The following is a 19564-nucleotide window of genomic DNA, read 5'->3' as shown; positions in this document are numbered from 1 at the left end:
CATGCATGTCCAATGGACTCTTGAAACATTCAATGATATGTAACTCACATGCATCATGGCTCATGCCTATCACATGCACACACTTCACCTCAGTCACATCCTTCTGGCCCCAAACACACCAAACAAAGCGGATACAAGGGTAATTTGGCTGCTTCACTGAATCTGTGCATTGTCACACACATGTGTCATGCATCCATGGCATGCACAAGTCACAGACACGCAGGTCAGGCACACAGACATGGCTACCATATATGTACCTGGCATCAGCACCCATCCCTCACCCCCACCCATGTGCAGGTACAGAGACTGGCATGCTCTCATGTTCAAAATCTGCATAGGGCTCCCCATGCGGCATTTGAACACATGCAACAACCATGTGGGTCACACATCACTGGTCGCACATGCATTACTATGATGTCCCTGCACACATACATGCATACATGGCCTATGGCACACATACAGGCAAGTATCATAGAACCAGCACACCGCAACATGCCCTGTCTCACACAGTAATGCTTGGACACTTACCGCTCAACTCCAGATGGGCCTCCCTCTCAAGGATCTGGGCGTGTATCGCTGGGCGTACGCGTTCCAGGACCCTCATCTGGATGGAACTCATACGGCCCCAGCCCCCCTCCACGAGGTGCCGGGCCTTCACAAGGGTCCTGGACCTCAAGTCCTCCCAGCGCTTCTTGATCTTCTGGACGTTGCGGGTTGCCACCCCCTCCGCGTTGATGGCAACCACACAGTCGGCCCAGATCCTCTCCCGTCCTTCCTTGCTGGCGCGGGACGATCCAAAGAGGGCATCATACTGCCCCAGGACATGCTCCACCAGGACACCAACTTCGGTGGCAGTGAAGCTGGTGCCCCTCTGCCCCTCTGGCCTGGGGTTGCCACTGGTGCCAGATGTGGAAGTGCCCGACATGGCAACCCCAGAGGCAGCTGTGGGTGGGCAACTGGGTCCTGGGGCTGGGCTGTGGAGCGATGTAATCCCAGTCGGGAGTCTTCAGTTCCAGCAGGGGTGGACACAGCAACTGGACCCCTGCAGATGGCTGATGTGCAGGCACCAAATGGCAGGGCACGGTGGCAGCAGGCAGGCAGGCAGGCAGGCAGGCAGCAGCAGATGGCACGTGGGAGGCTGCTCGGGGCACTGGGGGGGCAGAAACTCGGCCTTCTGGGCAGGAGCGTGGTCTTCCGTGTGTTTTCGCGTGGCCAGCTTGATATGGAGTGATTTGGCACGTGAAAATCCTGCACGTCAGCGTGAAATCCGAGGAAAGGCCCTTAGCGCGTAAGCGCGTCAGCACGCATACGCGATTCTATTGGACCAGAGTCCCTCTGCGCGTAAGCGCGTCTGTGACGTGACCCGCACGGGTGTTCCCCACTCAGCACGTGATGACGGAGCACACGTGGAAATACTGCACGTCAGAGTGTCATCGCGTGTAATTGGACAAAAGTGCACGTACACGCAATTGGCCTATGTACGTGTATTTCAGGGGTGCGCGGGAACTTACACACGCAAGTACGTCAGCGCACCTGTATCCCGTGGTGCGTGGGAATTTCCACACGCTATTGAACTGGGAACTGGATTCCAGGGGTGCGCGGGTCACACGTTCGCCTAGAACACGCGCAAAGCATAAATTTGCGCACTTTAACAATAACAAGCTCAGACGCCAGGATGAACATACCGTTCCTAGCAGCAGTGGCAGTGGGCTACCAAAGGAGGCGGAGGAGGATAGTCAGGGCCAGAATATTCACACCCAGAACCAGCCTTTTCGGGATGCCTGATGACCAGGTGTATGGGAGGTACAGGTTTCCACCACACATAATACTGGACCTGGTGAGTGAGTGGGAGGATGACCTCACATCACCCACCCTGTGCTCCCAAGCACTCAGCCCCCTGGAGAAGGTCCTCAATGTACTGCACTTCTTAGCCACTGGATCATTTCAGCGGACAAGTGCCATAGTGGGTGGGGTGTCACAGGCCACACAGTCACGCTGCCTACACCAGGTCTTGAACATCATCACTGCACGCCCATCAGTCCGCAGGCACATATACCTGCCCAGAACACCTGCAGAAAGGCATGGTGCCGCCCTGGATTTTTACGGTGTGGCGCGATTCCCCAAAGTGCTAGGTGCCATCGACTGCACCCATGTGGCTCTACGTCCCCCCAGGGCATCTGAGCACATCTATAGGAACCGCAAGCACTGGCATTCCATCAACATGCAGGTAGCATGTAATGCCAAGGGAATCATCACCTCAGTATATGCCAACTATCCCGGGTCCACCCACGACAGCTTCATTTACCGAATGTCCACCCTAAGCCGGGACCTAGAAGCTGGGCGGTATCGCGATACATGGCTGCTTGGTGAGTATGTATGCCACTGCACATGCATGCATGTTGGATACTGAGCAAGGTCACAACCCCACCAATGATACCAATCACCACCTCCACAGGGGACAGTGCCTACCCTCTCAGCCCCCACATGATGACGCCAATTCGGAAGCCCACCACGCCACCCCAGGTAAGATATAACACAGCCCACATTACGACCCGGGGCATAGTGGAGCGCACATTCGGAGTGCTAAAGTCACGCTTTCGCTCCCTTGACCGTTCTGGCGGGCAGCTGTTATACGCTCCCCCAGTAGTGTGCAGGATCATAGTGGCAGCATGTGTCCTGCACAACGTTGCAACACGCCGGGGCCTGGCCGTGGACATGGTGGTGGCCCCACATCCCCAACCACATGCACAGCCGCTGCGCATGGGAGGGGAAAGGGCACGGGGGGAGGCAGCCCGTACACAGCTAGTGGCTAATTACTTCACATAGTGATCACACCCCTGTGGAGTGCACACTGGCCTGGCACATTCCATCTGACAATCAATGATGACTCAACCTGACACTGATCCTGAATGTCTGGAGATTCAACCGTGAAAAGCATATCAGCCTGAGATTGTTCACCTGGAAGTGTTACAATGTGTGCATCACTACCCACACACACCACCAATGCAGTTTTGTGAAGAAACACATTCAAGCAGCTAAAATGAATACCCACTTGCTAAATGCATCAAGAGGACAGTGCCATGTCACCCAACCCATCCCCAGCACCGCCACACAACACACCGTGCCATGTCATGCTATGTGCAGGTAAACAAAGTAATCCCCACAACATGACAAGTATCACGATGTACAGTGTCCCCAATTGAAACTTGCTACACCTGAAATGCTCACTGTAATGCAGGACCAACAACAAACTTGAGCAGGTACTACCATTAACATGACTTCACTAATGTAATAAATCAGTAGTCTCACCACCTGGAAATACCTGCACTCCCACCACTTCCAACTGTACAGTGTTGGCGCCATGTAGAGTTGTAGGTGCACTGCTGCCAACAAGGACCCCATCTCCAGACTAGAGGGCCTTGTGTAGACATGAGGAAGGGACCTGCAAATTGGGAGGCAGACCCAGATGATGAGTTACACATCAATGCAACATGCAGTGTACAACAGAACAGCAATATGCACTAGGAACGTATACACAGTATTGACTAGACTACCCACACATGTAGTGGGAGTCCAATGTCACCATGTACTTCAATGTCACTTGGGCACACCCTTTGCAAGCCCATGGAAACGGGAAGCAGGAGGGGTGTGTGTGACTCAAACCCAGGCATCTGAACCAAATACATGACAAGCCTGCATGTGCCCAGCCACAATGCAGCGTATGCCCACAGGAACCACGGAAGCCAACAAATTGTCCCAAAAAAATTGGGAAAAATATAAAAATAAAAATAAAAATAAAAAAAAATCATAAATGGCCATTACTGGGCCCGGGGGGGTTGGGGAGGCCACCCAGGAGGTCCGAGGACAGGGTGCACACCAAAACCCACCTGTGTGGATCCTGGGAAAAAAAAAACACCTCCATGGGCTCATGGCCCACACGGCTACCCTATTGTGGGAGTATCACTGCTGTCGCTATTATCACCCTGTGCAGCTGTATCCGGAGGTGGTTGCACTATGGGAGGCAGCCCACGCAAGGCCCAACTCTGTTCCTCCATGGCTGCAAGCATGCAGGTGTGGTAGGTCTCGTTCTGGAGGATGAGGTTGCGGAGGTCCCCATGCAACAACTCACGGGATGCCCGGACCTCCGCCCTCGTTGCTTGCATCTCAGCTGAGAGCGTACAGGTGAGACGCTCCAGCTGCTGTTCTGTCCGTTGGTGTGTTGAAGCCTCAAGCTCAACAAGCGTCGTCCTGAGTTGATGGAGCTCCTGCCTCAGGGCTTCCCTGTGGCCCTGGGACTCTATGGAGATGGCCTCCTGCAGAGTCGCCAGTGCCGCCCGCCTGTCCCTGTCGGACGCCAACATGTCCTCCCTGTGTGACTGGCAGATGGAGTCGGTTGCCTGCTCTAGTCGCTCCATCAGCCTTTCAGGGGGGACAATGGAAGTGGCCACCCTATCCATGGCCTGAGCCATCATCTCGGATGATGCTGCCTGTTGGGTAGCCATACCGTAAATGGATTGCTCCAATGCGGTATTGCCAGGTGGCGTACGGCCACCACGTCGGCAGGCACCACACCTGTCTGGGGCAAGGTGGACTGCGCCTTGCTGTGCCGGCACTGCCTGAGGCTGCAGGACTGCATTCCCTCTCTGATCTGCTGGCCCAGGAACAGGATCAGATGTCGCGGAGTGTGACCCTGCATCCGTAACCACCAAAGGCCTAGCTGCCAACACTGACATCCCCATTGAGGGTTCTGACCCTGCTGCAGGTGGGTGGGACAGAACAGAATCCCTCCCTGGAACACTCACCTGCGACGGCACGTAGGTCTCATCATCCGAATCAACAGCTGAGTACAGCTCGGGGGAGGTGCAGCCAGAGACACCCCTTGAGAGCATGACCTGCAGCACTTGTGGGTTCTCACCCACCAGCACACCACGTCCCTCACTGGTGGTTGGTCGGCCCTCGGACCCCTCCTGGCTCTGCACCATCTCCACAACCCCAGCAGTATCAGGTGCGTCTTCCCCTGCAAAGACATAATAACAAAGAAATGGAAACAGGCATTAGCACCATGGCACACAATGAGGGCTGAGAAGCAAGAGAACCAGTACTTGATTGACACATGTCCCACATGACTAAGACCCTCCCATGCATGCACCCTCACTGCATATGAATGGCAGGCAAATGGCACACACTGATGACACAAAGATGGAAGATGAACACATTTCCTGCATGCTGCCTGGCAGTGGCATCACACATTGGCCTGTGATTGCCAGGTGACACACACATGCCATCACACAGATGGCATGTACCATTGCTATTGAGGCAAGATGGAGAGGAGGGCAGCACTTATTCATTCAGTCCAGTTCCCGCATGTAATAGCTTTTCTAAATCAAACAGGTCTGATTTTCACCTGGAGCTGGCAGTCCTAAATGGTCCAATTGCACAGGGACATGTGTGAACATATGATATCCAGGTAACAAAGTCACTCCACTTTACCATAGCCATGCCAGACATGTGACTAGAGGACTGAGAAATGCCTAGTATAAGTGGTGGAATGCAAACAATCTGTCTGAATGAACAGAGAAAAATAAGCAACAATGTTGTGGCAAGGTGACACTTCAAGGGCAACTGGCGTGCTGTTGGGCTAGATGTCTACTGTTGGCAGAAGGGATACTGCAATGGCCAAATGCAGCTGCGCAGGATGTATTGCATGAAGCACATGGCTGACCCATACGACTCAGGCGCACACACTCTCACCTGGCACACAAACAGAAGCCCTCACACACACACCATGCACATGGATGACACACACATGCATGTGCACTCACCGGACAATGCCTCGTAATCAGGCAGATCTCCCACGCCTTGGATCTGTTCCTCCGTGACGTAGGTCCCAGCGACTGACTCATGTGGAGTGAGTTCCATGTCTACTACTGGAGACCCACCTCCAGTCACTAGAGTTGCGGCATGACTTGAGGCCAGCTTCTTCTTTGCCCTGCGCTTTAGGTCATTCCAGCGCTTATAGCAATCATTGGCTGTGCGCCTCACGATTCCAAGGGCACTTACGATGTCCGCAACGGTCTGCCAGTGTGCCTGGCGTTGTGCAGGTGTGGTCTTGGATCCTGCAACAATGACCATCTCGTTATCATGTCCGGACACATACTCGACAAGTGCATTCAGTTCGTCATCCGTGAAGCTGGGCTTCCTCGACGGGCCGGACTGTGTAGCCATGTCTGGGGCATCAGCCTGTGCCGGACGAGCACTCTTCCTCTTCCGCTTGGAAGGTGGTGGTGATCCTGAGTGTCCTGCGCCGCTCTGGACACTAGGGGCAGGAGCCCTGGTGGGCTCTGTATCAGGTGTGTGGGATTGCACACTCAGCATGGGAGTTGGTGCAGGCATTGGCTCAAGTGTAATGGTGTCAGGGGGAATGTCAGCAGGATGGACTAGGACCGACACTGTCCTGGCTGGGTGTGTGAGAGCTGGGGTGGATGGAGCCGCAGCTGCCCCTGCAGCCTCTCCGCCCTGCCTACTTGGGGCAGCAGATGACCTTGCTGCCCCAGATCCACGTGGCATGATGGCATCAACGTGCACCAGCGCACGTGTCGTAGCCCTGCTGACCTGGAAGTCAGCCATGGAGTCAGCCAGGTCTGGTGCCACAATGGGCTGGTCCAACAAGGGCTGAGCATGGATGGTGTCAGCCACATCAGCCTCAACGGGAGAGGGGGAGGGGGGGGGATTATGGGTGCCCTTGACTGGTCCTCCACACATGGGGGGACAGGCTCACCCTGCAAGTTACGACCACGTCCCCTACCGGATCCACCACGGCCACCACTTGTGGCTCTTCCACCTTTGCCACCCTTACGGAATCCTCGCCTCCCAGCCATGGCACTGATATTAATGTGCGTATGGGAGTGGCTGTAGACTATTGTCCTGGGCAATTGGGGGTCAAAGGGGTTGGGTACCAGATGGTAATTTTACCCTAGTGCTCTAGCAAGGCTGAATGTAACCCCTGGGGAAATATGACGGGTCACGCAACGCACAGGAGGCCCAAAAAAGGGAGATGACGTGCACGCAACCCCTCCTAGACCACGTGTGCAGAAAGAAAAACCTGCACTACGCTGTGGCACCCAGTAACACAAGAATGAACGTATGCGTGTCACACGCAGCCTAGAATGACCTCTGAAGGGGTAGGCTACACACGGGGCAAGCACAGATGTTAGATACGTGCGTGACTCACCGTCTGCCAGGTAAAAGACCGTGAAAAATGAGCGCGTTTGGTTGGCAACACGCCCGCCAAAAGAAGATATGTACGCTGTCTGAGGAGACAGGACAACAGTAGAAGGGAACACTGTTTGAGGGAACAGGCCCAGGTAAACCAGTACAAGAGAAAAAATAGAAAAAGCTGTCAGAGGTAACAGGGAGTACGAACCTGAAACGCCGTGAAGTAAATCGCGTGTGAAACGACAAGAAGTACAGAATTCACCCACTCGCTCTCCACGAAAAGCACGTACAAGGAATTGGTGTTCTACACGTACCTTATATGCAGGCCCACACGTACAGCGTCACTTACGCGGCGTGTACGTGCTAGGCCCATTCCCACCAATTACACGCTTTGTCACTTCTGCGTGTAGGTCCATTTGCACCAATTACACGCTTTGTCACTTCTGCGTGTAGGTCCATTTTCACCAATTACACGCTTTGTAACTTCTGCGTGTAGGGCTATTTCCACCAATAACACGCTTTGACACTCGGACGTGTCACGCAACTTTTTCCTACGCGTGCACGTGACTTCATAGACGCGCATACGCTAGTGACGCGTTTACGCGCTAAGGGCCTTTCATCGATTTACACGCAGACGTGTGGGATTTTCACATGCAAAATCACTCCGTATCAAGCTGTCCACGCGTTTGCACACGAAAGACCACGCTCCTGCCCAGGAGGCCAAATTACTGCCCCCCAGAGCCCTGAGCACGCTCCCACCTGCCATCTGCTGCTGCCTGACTGCCTGCTGCCCACGTGCCCTGCCATTTGCTGCCTGCACATCAGCCAGGGGTGCTGTTGCTGTGACCACCCCTGCTGGAACCAAAGGCTCCCGACTGCTTTTCCGTCGCCCCACAGCCCAGCCCCAGGACCCAGTTGCCCACCCACTCCTGCCTCTGGGGTTGCCATGTCGGGCACTACAACATCTGGCACCAGTGGCAACCCCCGGCCAAGGAGGCAGAGGGGCACCAGCTTCAGTGCCAGGGAAGTTGGTGTCCTGGTGGAGCATGTCCTGGGGCAGTATGATGCCCTCTTCGGAAGGTTGCGCACCGACAAGGAAGGACGGACTCGGATCTGGATGGACATCGTGACTGCCATCAACGCGGAGGAGGTGGCAGTCCGCGACTACGAACGTGTCAGGAAGCGCTGGGAGGACTTCAGGTCCAGGACCCTCAACAAGGCCCGGCGCCTCATGATGGCAGCAGATGCTAAGGGGCGGGCGGGGCCACTTGTCGGAAGATCAGATGAGTGTCCTGGAACGCATATCCCCAGCGCTCCACATCCAGGTCCTTGAGAAGCAGACTCGTCTGGAGTCGAGCGGTAAGTGTACATGCATACTGATTGTAAGCTGTGCGTGTGGTGGTGTGCCAGGAGTGTGCAGGTTGAACATGTATTTTTATGTGGCCAAGTAGGGGGGTTGTACAGGGCTGTGAGGGTGACACATGCGAGGGGTCTCATGTGTGACACATGGATGGTGCTTGTGTGTGTGGGCTTGCATGGCACAGGATGTGGAGGAATGATTGTCAGGTGTGACATGGATGTCGATCGAGACACTGCGACATTTGGCGGAGGTGTACACATGCATGCAGGTTTGGTGTTGTGTGTGCATGTGTAGTGTACTCCCTATGTTGCATGTGATGTGTGGATGACCTTTGGCTGCCCATGCTGTTGTATGTGAATGGATGGTGCTGGCTGTTGCATTATGGCTGTGGTATGGCTCATGTGTGCAAGTTGAAATGATATGTGTGTTGGGGATTGTGATGCAATGTGTGAGGTTTACCAATGCCACTCATGTATAACTGTCATGTGTGTATGAGTCCATTTTACAGTGCCCTGATGCCTGTGTTTTCTTTCTCCCTGTCTGCAGCGTCAACTGATGAAGAGGGCGGAGAAGGTGCTGTGGAGCACAGCGGCAGGGGTCGCACCACCAGCCGAAGACACAAGGCCCGGATCCCCTCCCAAGTTGTGATCTCGTCGGGGAGTGAGGAGTCTGATGCGGCGTCCCAGGCCGCAGCTGGCGAGGGGAGGTCCAAGAGGCGGAGGTCGGAGTTGGACTCCTCGGCAGCAGAAGGGGCAGCTGGGACCCCACAGGGCCCAACGGGGGAAGATGGCACAGAGTCATCCAGGTTGGTGGGGTGTTTGGTGGAGGGTGCCCCTGCACTGCTGGGGGGTGGGGGTGGTGGGAGACATGGGTGGGGGCCTGGTGGAGGCTGCCCCTGCACTGCTGGGGGGTGGGGGTGGTGGGAGACATGAGTTGGGCATGATTGGGGGCCTGGTGGAGGCTGCCCCTGGTGGCTGGGGGGTGGGGGTGGTGGGAGACATGGGTGGGGGCCTGGAGGAGGCTGCCCCTGGTGGCTGGGGGGTGGGGGTGGTGGGAGACATGGTTGGGGGCCTGGTGGAGGCTGCCCCTGCACTGCTGGTGGGTGGGGGTGTTGGGAGACATGGGTGGGGGCCTGGTGGAGGCTGCCCCTGGTGGCTGGGGGGTGGGGGTGGTGGGAGACATGGGTGGGGGCCTGGTGGAGGCTGCCCCTGCACTGCTGGTGGGTGGGGGTAGTGGGAGACATGGGTGGGGGCCTGGTGGTGGGTGCCCCTGGTGGCTGGGGGGTGGGGGTGGTGGGAGACATGGGTGGGGGCCTGGTGGAGGCTGCCCCTGCACTGCTGGGGGGTGGGGGTGGTGGGAGACATGGGTTGGACATGGGTGGGGGCCTGCTGGCAGGTGCCCCACAGCGCTGGGGGGTGGGGGTGGTAGGAGACATGGGTGGGGGCCTGGTGGTGGGTGCCCCTGGTGGCTGGGGGGTGGGGGTGCTGGGAGACATGGGTGGGGGCCTTGTGGAGGATGCCCCTGGTGGCTGGGGGGTGGGGGTGCTGGGAGACATGGGTGGGGGCCTGGTGGTGGGTGCCCCTGGTGGCTGGTGGGTGGGGGTGCTGGGAGACATGAGTTGGGCATGAGTGGGGGCCTGGTGGAGGCTGCCCCTGGTGGCTGGGGGGTGGGGGTGGTGGGAGACATGGGTGGGGGCCTGGTGGTGGGTGCCCCTGGTGGCTGGGGGGTGGGGGTGGTGGGAGTCATGGGTGGGGGCCTGGTGGAGGCTGCCCCTGCACTGCTGGTGGGTGGGGGTGGTGGGAGACATGGGTGGGGGCCTGGTGGAGGGTGCCCCTGGTGGCTGGGGGGTGGGGGTGGTGGGAGACATGGGTGGGGGCCTGGTGGAGGCTGCCCCTGGTGGCTGGGGGGTAGTGGTGGTGGGAGACATGGGTGGGGGCCTGGTGGAGGGTGCCCCACAGTGCTGGGGGGTGGGGGTGGTGGGAGACATGTGTTGGACATGGGTGGGGGCCTGCTGGCAGGTGCCCCACAGTGCTGGGGGGTGGGGGTGGTGGGAGACATGGGTGGGGGCCTGGTGGAGGATGCCCCTGCACTGCTGGGGGGTGGGGGTGGTGGGAGACATGGGTGGGGGCCTGGTGGAGGGTGCCCCTGGTGGGTGGGGGGTGGGGGGGGTGGGAGACATGGGTGGGGGCCTGGTGGAGGCTGCCCCTGGTGGCTGGGGGGTGGGGGTGCTGGGAGACATGGGTGGGGGCCTGGTGGAGGCTGCCCCTGCACTGCTGGTGGGTGGGGGTGGTGGGAGACATGGGTGGGGGCCTGGTGGAGGGTGCCCCTGGTGGGTGGGGGTGGTGGGAGACATGGGTGGGGGCCTGGTGGTGGGTGCCCCTGGTGGCTGGGGGGTGGGGGTGGTAGGAGACATGGGTGGGGACCTGGTGGTGGGTGCCCCTGGTGGCTGGGGGGTGGGGGTGCAGGGGGACATGAGCAGGTGTGCAGGGTAGTCCCCTGTTTTGTGGGCTGCCTGCAGGGGCCGTGGAGGGTGTACAGGGAACACCTGTGAGGACCCACCCAGCCTAATCGCGTGTGATAATTCCCACGCACCCCTGTAATACACGTACCCAGCAAAATGGCGTGTGATAATTCCCACGCACCCCTGTAATTCACGTACCCTGCCAAATCGCGTGTGATAATTCCCGCGTACCCCTGTATTACACGTGCCCTGGCTAATCGCATGTAAGACTTCACACGTACCCCTGTAATACACGTTCCCTGGACAATCGCGTGTTGAACTTCCCGCGTACCCCTGTAATACACGTACCCTGGCTAATCGCGTGTAAAACTTCCCGCGTACTCCTGATATGAAGGTTGCCCGCTTTGCGTTCCTTGTTTGGCAGCCCTGTAAACTGGTCCAGGGTTAGCGCAGCCCTTTGCGATGATTTAGCGATGTTGATGGCTTTTCCTTGCGCGAGGGCGTTCTTGGGGGCGTTACTGGCGCTGCTGCAGGCTCGCTGCGATACTCTGCGCCACGGCTGGTTTGGGAGCATGGAATCCATGAATACGCTGTGCGCGGAAATCGGTTTTAGCGCACGTGCCTGGTGCACACAATTGCACGCGGACACTCTGCGCCAGCCGCTTGCGACACTTTTCTGCGAAATTCTATGAATTACCCTGTGTGTCATTGATTGTATATGCCCCAACTTTTTGGGCGTTCACTATATGCACAACTCTTTAATATAAAGCCTTGTTTCAAATATTACACAAGCTTGAATACTTCTCTTTGGTGTTTGGTTTGAGATGTAAACAAATTATATGTAGATGTAAGTACCCAAAAGGGTACATAGGATTGGACCAGAGGCAGGCTTTAATTCATTTACACCTCCCCATAGGCCAATCTATATACGTACCAGTACCTTGCGTTAATCTTAGTTTCCTTTGCCCCCTACTGGTATGATAGCCCATGGGCAAACCACAGCCACAAGAGTGTGGCATTTCTTTTTGCTGTATATGGTACTGGGGTTGGGCTACTGGGGTTGGGCAGAAGTGCTGCTGGCTTTGTTACATTTGTGTATTGTGGTTTCTGGCCACATGTCTGCATGCATGGCTCAATTATGTTGTGCTGGGTTTTGGCAAGCAGTAGACTCTTGTGTCCATGATGTAAGGAGTGATGGGTGCCGCTGTGGATGATTTTGGATGCTGAAATTATGTATTTCTTTCCAGAACTTAGTACTGAAGGTACTTTGGAAGCACATGCAGAGTGTACTCGGAGTGTTGAAAAGTAAATATGGAGTGCTGTACAGAAATTATAGTGTTGGATGCAGAGTTCTGGGCAGTGATTGCTGCATGCATGTGTGAATATTTCACAGTACTCAGTGAGGGGGTGCTGGAAGAAGAACAGTGGAGAGGGGAGAATGACTGTCCCTGCTTTACTAGGGTGTAGCCCTCGCTGTAGCTGGGAAAGTGCACATGCCACATCCTGCCATTCTGAGCATAGTGGGCATGCAAAGGGATGAATCAATAAAGTGAGAAACACAATTCACCCCTAACATTCACTATCTCTACCTATAGGGGGTATAAAGATATATTTAAGAAAAGAGATAGGACAAAGAAATAATAAACTCAATGTGTAATACTAAGACCCTACACGTATTCCTAACTCAAAGACGTGTACTCATATCTTGAAAAAATAGATAAAGTACGAAAAATACAAAAATATGAAAGTATGAAAAATCACCCTCGATGTGAAAGTGCATTCACAAGTCTGTAGAAAGGATCAATAAATAATCACTTAAGGTGCGACAAATCAATATTTTTGTTCGCCAGACTACCACAAATGTGGTCCCACAAGTACAGGGTGGATTAGTCACCAATAGGTAAGTAGAGAAACCGTCACCAAGAGTATTTGACGAGAAGGAAAGCTGTCAATAAGGCATATTCCCTTAAAATGGCAAAACTGTATAATACCTGAAAGTAATACAGCACTGTTCAATATTCACAATCCAACACGATGGTCACATGGGTAAAAAACTGGGGTATACAATCGTGCTGTGTGTCAACCCAATGTCAAATCACTGGCACTGTGAGTCCAAATGTATTTAGAAATCTGAAATAACACAGAGAAGACTGCTAATGCGACTGCTGTTGTAAAGTGTCTCACAGAGCTATACAAACATGTAATCAAATTAATGTAGAGCCTGTCTAGCAACGTATGTGCACTATACTCAATATAAACAGCCTGTGTATACGCACACCCCGATATATCCACGAGGTGACACACATACAGCAAAATCTTTCGTAATACCCACTAACCATAAAAAGAACATATCCAGCCTGAGGTAAATCACAGAACGGTAGTGATTAAAAAGCCGTTTTATAAACTTTCTTCCACACCGGCTTTGCTCGATATCGCAAAGACACTCTCACTTCAAGCCGGCCGTCACAGCTCGATCCACATACTTCCGTGTAATCCAGAAAATAACAGAGAGGTAGGACTAATACTATATCCAGTATATAAACATGGTAGGCGCCATCTTAAAAGTAAAAATGGCCACTATTGAATCGGCTCCCTATGGTGCACAATATTGTATGAACGTAGACATCACTAGAGTGTATGGGTATTCAGAAATTCATATCTCACAGACAAAGCATCATTTAGAACATCCAAAAGACTTAGGGGGTAATTCATAGAATTTAGCGCACAAGTGGCGCATGCGGCTGGCGCACAGTGGCACGTGCGAATCCCCGTGCCAGCCGCGTGCGCTAAAATCCATTTCCACGCATGGCGTATTCATGGATTCCAGCTACCAAAACCAGCCGTGGCGCACAGTGGCGCAGCGACCCTGCAGCAGCGCCAGTTACGCCCCCAAGAACGCTCCTCACGCAGGGAAAAGCCATCAAAATCCCCAATCCAGTGCAAAGGGCTGCGCTAACCCTGTACCAGCACGGCAAGCGGGGAACGTGTATCACTGGGGATCGCGGGAAGTTTAACACGCGACTGGCCCTGTGCGAGCGGGGTACGTGTATTACTGGGGTGAGCGGGAAGCTTCACACGCGATTTCAGCAGGGTACGTGTATTACTGGGGTGCGCGGGAAGTTTCACACGCGATTTCAGCAGGGTACGTGTATTACTGGGCTGCATGGGAAGTGTCACACGCAATTTCAGCAGGGTACATATATTACTGGGGTGCGCGGGAAGTTCCACACGCAATTTCAGCAGTGTACGTGTATTACTGGGGTGTGCGGGAAGTGTCACATGCAATTGGCCCTGTGCGAGCGGGGTACGTGTATTACTGGGGTGTGCGGGAAGTTTCACACGCAATTTCAGCAGGGCACGTGTATTACTGGGGTGCGTGGGAAGTTTCACACGCGATTTCAGCAGGGTAGGTGTATTACTGCGGTGCGCGGGAAGTTTCACACGCGATTGACCCTGTGCGAGCGGGGTACGTGTATTACTGGGGTGCGCAGGAAGTTTCACACGCAATTTCAGCAGGGTACGTGTATTACTGGGGTGCGCGGGAAGTTTCATACGCGATTTCACCAGGGTACGTGTATTACTGGGGTGCGCGGGAAGTTTCACACGCAATTTCAGCAGGGTACGTGTATTACTGGGGTGTGCGAGAAGTCTCACACGCGATTGGCCCTGTGCGAGCGGGGTACGTGTATTACTGGGGTGCGCAGGAAGTTTCACACGCGGTTTCAGCAGGGTACGTGTATTTCGGGGGTGCCGGGGAGTCCTACACGTGATTTGGCACTGTGGGTCCTCCCAGGTGTTCCCTGTACACCCTCCACAGCCCCTGCAGGCAGCCCACACCATAGGGGACTACCCTGCATCCCTGGTCATGTCCCGCAGGCAGCCCACCCAACATGGGCATGCCCCCCAGCAAAGGCACATGTCTCCTTGCACTACTGATCACCAACTCATGTCCCCTTGCACCCCCACCCCCCAGCATTGCGGGGTACCTGCCAGCAGGCCCCCACTCATGCCCCACTCATGTCCCCCTGGACCCCCACCCCCCAGCATTGCGGGGCACCTGCCAGCAGGCCCCCATTCATGTCCCACTCATGTCCCCCTGCACCCCCACCCCCCAGCATTGTGGGGCACCTGCCAGCAGGCCCCCACTCATGCCCCACTCATGTCCCCCTGGACCCCCACCCCCCAGCATTGCGGGGTACCTGCCAGCAGGCCCCCACTCATGCCCCACTCATGTCCCCCTGCACCCCCAACCCCCAGCATTGCGGGGCACCTGTCAGCAGGCCCCCACTCATGTCCCCCTGCACACCCACCCCCCAGCATTGTGGGGCACCTGCCAGCAGGCCCTGACACATGTCCCCCAGCCAACACGTCATCACAATCTAGATCCCTGGCCCTTTTGGGCAGCCTCCACATGCCAAACACCCACCCAAGTATTGCATCCACCCACTTAGAAATGCCAATTACATGATACAACCCCAATGGAAAGTATGTAAATGAACACATGTCCCTCACATACACACAATGGGTGTAAGTGAATGCCAAAACCCATATCATGATATGCATGAAACCAATGAGATGATACTACACATTGAAGTTTGATGAAAAAAATGTATTAAAAGCAACATAAATGGAATTTAAAATAAACAAACGGCAATGGGAGTTAAAAACCAAAAGCAGCATGTCCGTAAAATAATGAAAAACCACAAATCATAATCCAAAGGAAAGGTGTCCAAAGTCACAGTTCAAAAAAATACATCCAAGGGAAAAACAAAACCGAAAACCATTGCTCCATGGGTAAATCCAAAAAAAAAAACTATAATCCAACAGTCAACTATGTAAAGATAAACAATCCAGGGTCCATGATCCCAACTGAAGAAATGAAACCTATCTAAAAATACTACCTAATAAAAAAACTATATACAAAAATGTGGTCCATTGTCCAAAAGGTCCAAAATAAATAGAAAAGCAAAGGAAACCTAACACTAACTACATAACTATTTACAAGGGCAGCGGGCTAGTCCGACGGCTCACTGGTTGTTGTCATGGGCCAGGGCATCATCAAACTCATGTTCAATGGCTTGGAGGCGGGCATGTTCCCTGGCCCCGAGGTCTCGTAGGGATAATGCAGTGTCCAGCTCCAACTCCCTGTGAATACCCTCGAGGCACTCAGCCCCCTTCAGCGCCCTCCGCATGGAGTTCTTCGCCCTGACCATTGTGAGCCGTTCCTCCTCTGCCCGCTGCCGCGCCGCACCTATCTGCTGGCCCAACCGCTCCCACACGGAAGACACTCCCATTCCAGGGTTCTGCCCTCCGGCCGATGCCTGCCCCCTGATGTTGATGGCCCCGAGCCATGATGCCTCCCATGTCGAGCCTGACGCTGCCTCCGACGCAACTGCCTGTGCCAGCACGACGGCATCCAGGCTGATGGAATCCACCGAAGCCGTCGTGCACGTGCCCTGCCCGAAGATGCCGTCACATCCTCCATCTGCTGGGGTCCAGTTGCTGGTGTGTCCCCCCCTGCTGGACCTCCGACTCCCGACTGTGGCAGGGATGGCCTCCCCACCGAGTTGGCTGCGTTGGTCGGGGCAGGTCCACAGGGGGCCCTGGTGGCATCTGGGCCAGAAGACGGTTGGAGAACGACTGGTGTATAGCCTCCACAGAGGAGCAGAGGGTCGCCAGAGTGGCCGACACATGTACAAAACCCCCGACCACGGGCGCTCCCAACTGGACCACATTGGCACGGTGCTCTTCGTGATGACGTGCGTGCTCCCCCTGGGAAGCACGCACCTCATCACAAATCACACCCGTGCGCAATGCGACACCAATCAGGACCTTCTCCATACAGCCAGGGGTCCCCTCGCCGCAGGCGGAGGTGAGTCAGATGACACGGACATCCCCCCTACCTGCGGACGAGCTTGGGATGGGGTCTCCCTGCTGGTGCATGGTGGTGCAGTCACAGTGTCAGGGACAGTGACATGCACAGGCACCTCCATGGCGACTTGTGCTGCCTCCTGCCCCTGCCCCTGGACTGCACCACTTGCACCAGCAGGGATACCCCCACCAGACCAAATGTGCATCTCAGTAGCGGCCTCCTCCTCCTCTGTGGAAACCACCATCCTGGATGGCTCCACCCCGTCTTCTGCCGTTGCAAGCCCCTGTGGGGGCTCACCGACCCCTTCCGCTGCAGCCGTGGGGGCATCCCCGCCGCTTTGCTCCAGAGCGCCGTCTCCGCCCTCTTCTTCACTTTGTGCTGTGTAGAGGGAGACATAGAACACAAGCATCAGGGTACTGTAGAATGGTCCCCTAGACAGGAAGCAATAGCAGATGAGTGGCACTGTCAAAGATCACTTCCATCATGTCCCTCCACAACACATGGGTCAGTGCAGGCAAAACACATACAGTAACAGGCATGGCACATGCTATGGACATTAGCAAACATGTCCAAGGGACTCTTGAAACATACAATGTTGTTTTTGAACTCACATGCATCATGGGTCATGCCTATCACATGCACACACTTCACCGTACTTTCATCCATCTGGACTCGTACACCCCAGACACAGTGGATGCAAGGATAACTAGGCTGCATGAGTGATTCTGAACAATGTCACAGACAAGTGTCACGCATCCATGGCATTCACAAGTCACAGACACACAGGTCAGACACACAGACATGGACACCATACATGTACATGGCATCAGCATCCATCCCCCACCCCCACCCATGTCCAGGAACAGAGACTGGCATGCTCTCATGAGTCCATTCCGCATAGGGCTCCCCATGTTGCATTTAAACACATACACCAACCGTGTGCTTCACACATTACTGGTCTCACATGCATGACCATGATGTCCCTGCACACACACACGCATACATGGCCTATGTCACACATACAGGCAAGTATCAGACAACCAGCACACTGCAACATGCCCTGTCTCACACAGCAATGCTTGGCCACTTACCGCTCGACTCCAGACGGGTCTGCCTCTCAAGGATCTGGGCATGGAGCGCTGGGCGTATGCGTTCCAGGACCCTCAGCTGGATGGTATTCATGCTGCCCCGGCCCCCCTCCGCGAGGCACCGGGCCTTTATGAGGGTCCCGGACCTTAAGTCCTCCCAGCGCTTCTTGACTTGCTTGATGTTGCGAGTGGCAACCCCCTCCGCATTGATGGCAACCACAAAGTCATCCCAGATCCTGTCCTGTCCTTCCTTGTCGGCGCGTGATGATCCGAAGAGGGCATCATAATGCCCCGGGACATACTCCACCAGGACACCAACTTCCTTCTGACTGAAGCTGGTGGCCCTCTGCCCCTCTGGCTGGGGGTCGCCAGTGGTCTCAGATGGTGTTTGCCCCGACATGGCGACCCCCGAGGCACGCGTGGGTGGGCAACTGGGTCCTGGGGCTGGGCTGTGGAGCGATGGTATCCCAGTCGAGAGTCTTCTGTTCCAGCAGGGCTGGACACAGCAACTGGACCCCTGCAGATGGCTGATGTGCAGGCACCAAATGGCAGGGCACGAGGGCAGCAGGCAGTCAGGCAGCAGCAGATGGCAGGTGGGAGCGTGCTCGGGGCTCTGGGGGGCAGTGATTCGGCCTTTTGGGCAGGAGCGTGGTCTTCCGTGTGTTTTCACGTGGCCAGCTTGATACGGAGTGATTTGGCACGTGAAAAATTGCACGTCAGCGTGTAATTCGAGGAAAGGCCCTAAGCGCGTAAGCGCGTCTGCACGCATACGTGATTTCATTGGACCGAAGGCCCTTCAAGCGTAAGCGCCTCTGTGACGAGATGCGCGCGGGCGTGCACGGGCGTTTCAGCACGCGTGAAAAACTTCACGTCCACGTGGGAATATGTGTAATCCGAGGAAAGGGCCCATGCGCGTAAGTGACGTGACGCGTGCGGGCGTTTCCCTCAGCACGGGTTAAAGGTGAGCGGGGGCAGCAGTTCGCTGTACGTGCCTTTCATGGAGACCGACGTGTGTTGCTGCTTCCTGTTGTTTCGTGCGGCATCACAACTTCACAGCTATCAAGGACGTATCTCTTCTTTTGGTGGGGGTATTGGCTACGCGTGTTTTTCTGCATCGCGCTAGTCAGACGGTGAGTCGCACACGCTATTATTCCCACTGCGGGTGCCCCTGTATATTGCACCCATTTTTGAGGTCATAGTAGCCTGCGTGTCCAACGCGTAGGCGTTATTCGTGTTACTGGGTGCCACCGCGTACTGTGGGAGGTTGATTCCACGCACGTTGGCTGCAGGGTTGCGTGCGCGGTTTTACTGCAGTTTTGGGGTACCTGAGCATTGCGTGACCCATCACTACATCACTGGGGTCACATACAGCCTTGCAGGTGCAGGGGGGCTGTTAACATCTTGCTTCCCACCCCCTTCACCCCAATTGCCCAGGTCAATTGTGGTGTACACCTCCCATTGGCACTACTCCATCTGTGCCATGGTTGGGAGGACACCAAAGGTGAGGGGCGCCTCTGGCACTGGCGCCCGTGTGGCCCGGCAGTCCGTTCCATCGACTGCCACGAGCC

Source organism: Ambystoma mexicanum, chromosome 3p (genome assembly GCF_040938575.1).
Source record: "Ambystoma mexicanum isolate Mex_15411 chromosome 3p, UKY_AmexF1_1, whole genome shotgun sequence".
In the NCBI taxonomy this organism is placed as follows: domain Eukaryota; kingdom Metazoa; phylum Chordata; class Amphibia; order Caudata; family Ambystomatidae; genus Ambystoma; species Ambystoma mexicanum.
The sequence above is the reverse complement of the archived record's forward strand: the minus strand, read 5'-3'. Positions refer to the sequence as shown.